This window comes from Chrysochloris asiatica, unplaced genomic scaffold, assembly GCF_000296735.1.
Source record: "Chrysochloris asiatica unplaced genomic scaffold, ChrAsi1.0 scaffold00463, whole genome shotgun sequence".
Lineage (NCBI taxonomy): Eukaryota > Metazoa > Chordata > Mammalia > Afrosoricida > Chrysochloridae > Chrysochloris > Chrysochloris asiatica.
In genome coordinates, this window is record NW_006408981.1 from 213325 (window position 1) to 214850 (window position 1526).

Genomic DNA, 1526 nt, shown 5'->3' on the forward strand with positions numbered 1-1526 from the left:
TTTTTTTTTTTTGGTTTTCTCTACTGGTTGTTCTTTCAACAAGTATCTTTTGCTCCTCTAGCTACTCCAGGCTGGTCTGCTTGTATTTTCAAGTGGGAATTTCCCTTCTCAGAAAGTTCTGGATGGGGATCAGGATTCCATCTAAGGTCTTATACTCTACAAAGGCTCTGCAAGAAGCCTCTTTCACTGGGCAAGTTCTAACACCCATTTTAGGTATTCTATTCAATTATAGGAAGAAGGTGGGCTTACAAGTTTTCTATAATTATGTTTCCAAGTAGTCCTTTCTATCCCCCTCAAGTGTCTATTTTACAACAGTAGGCAAGAGAACCAAATATCCATAAGACAATCAAGCATCTTAAGATTATTTCCCCTCTTTTACCCATTCAGACGATCCTTCCCTGTATCACAGAGCTCTTTTGTTCCAAGGATGAACATATATCATAGTTTACCTCTGTTCCATTTAGCCCATGCAAGCCTGCCAAAGTGTCTCCTATCTAACCTGTTCTACTATCCCCCTACGCCTTCATGGGTATTGCCCACCACAACACCCAAACTGTGATGTGTCTATTCCCTACCCTGTGCACTACCATCTCCTCCCCCCCACCCAAACCACCCCCTGTAACCAACAAATAATTTTTCCTGTTTTCATTTTTCTTCCTTTTAGTGTGGATATATTTTCTTAAGCTTTTACAATAATGGTCTTACGCAATATTTCTCCTTTATTGACTGATTAATTTCACTCACCATAATGTCCTCAAAGTTCATCCATGTTATGTGGTGGCTTACAGCTTCCTTGTTATTCTTCAAGGTAGCATAATATACCATTGTGTATATGTGCCACAGTTTGTTTATCCATTCTTCCATTGTTGGGCACTTAGGCTGTCTCTGTGTTTTTGATGTTGTGAATAGTGCTTCTATGAACATTGATGTGCATATATATACTCATGTTATGGCTTGCATTTCTTGTGGATATATACCAAGTAGAGGAATTGCTGGGTAATATGATATTTATATTTCCGACTTTCTAAGGAAGTGCCAAACTGTTTTTCAGTGTGGTTGGAAATTTTGCAATCCCACCAGCAATATAGGAGGTCCCAGCCTCTCCACATCCTCACCAGCATTTATTGTCTTCTGCTTTTTTCAACTTTTCTGTTATTGCTGGTGTGAGATATCTCATTGTATTTTGATTTGCATCTCTCTGATGGCTAATGAGCATGAACATTTCTTCATGTGTTTGTGGGCTGCCTGAATGTCTTCCTTGATGAAGTGTCTGTTCATGTCTTGTGCCCATTTTTTAAGTGGGTTATTTGTCTTTTTCTTGTATAGGTGTTGTATTATCCTATAGATTTTGGAGATAAGTGTCTTTTCTGATATGTCAGTGGAAAAGATATTTTTCCCTTGTTGTGGGCTCCCTTTTTACTCTTTTGGTGAAATCTTGTGATATACATAAGCTTTTAACTTTTAGTATCTCCCAATCATCTATTTTGTTTTCTTTCATTTGTGCAATTTTTCAATGTTTGGTAGTC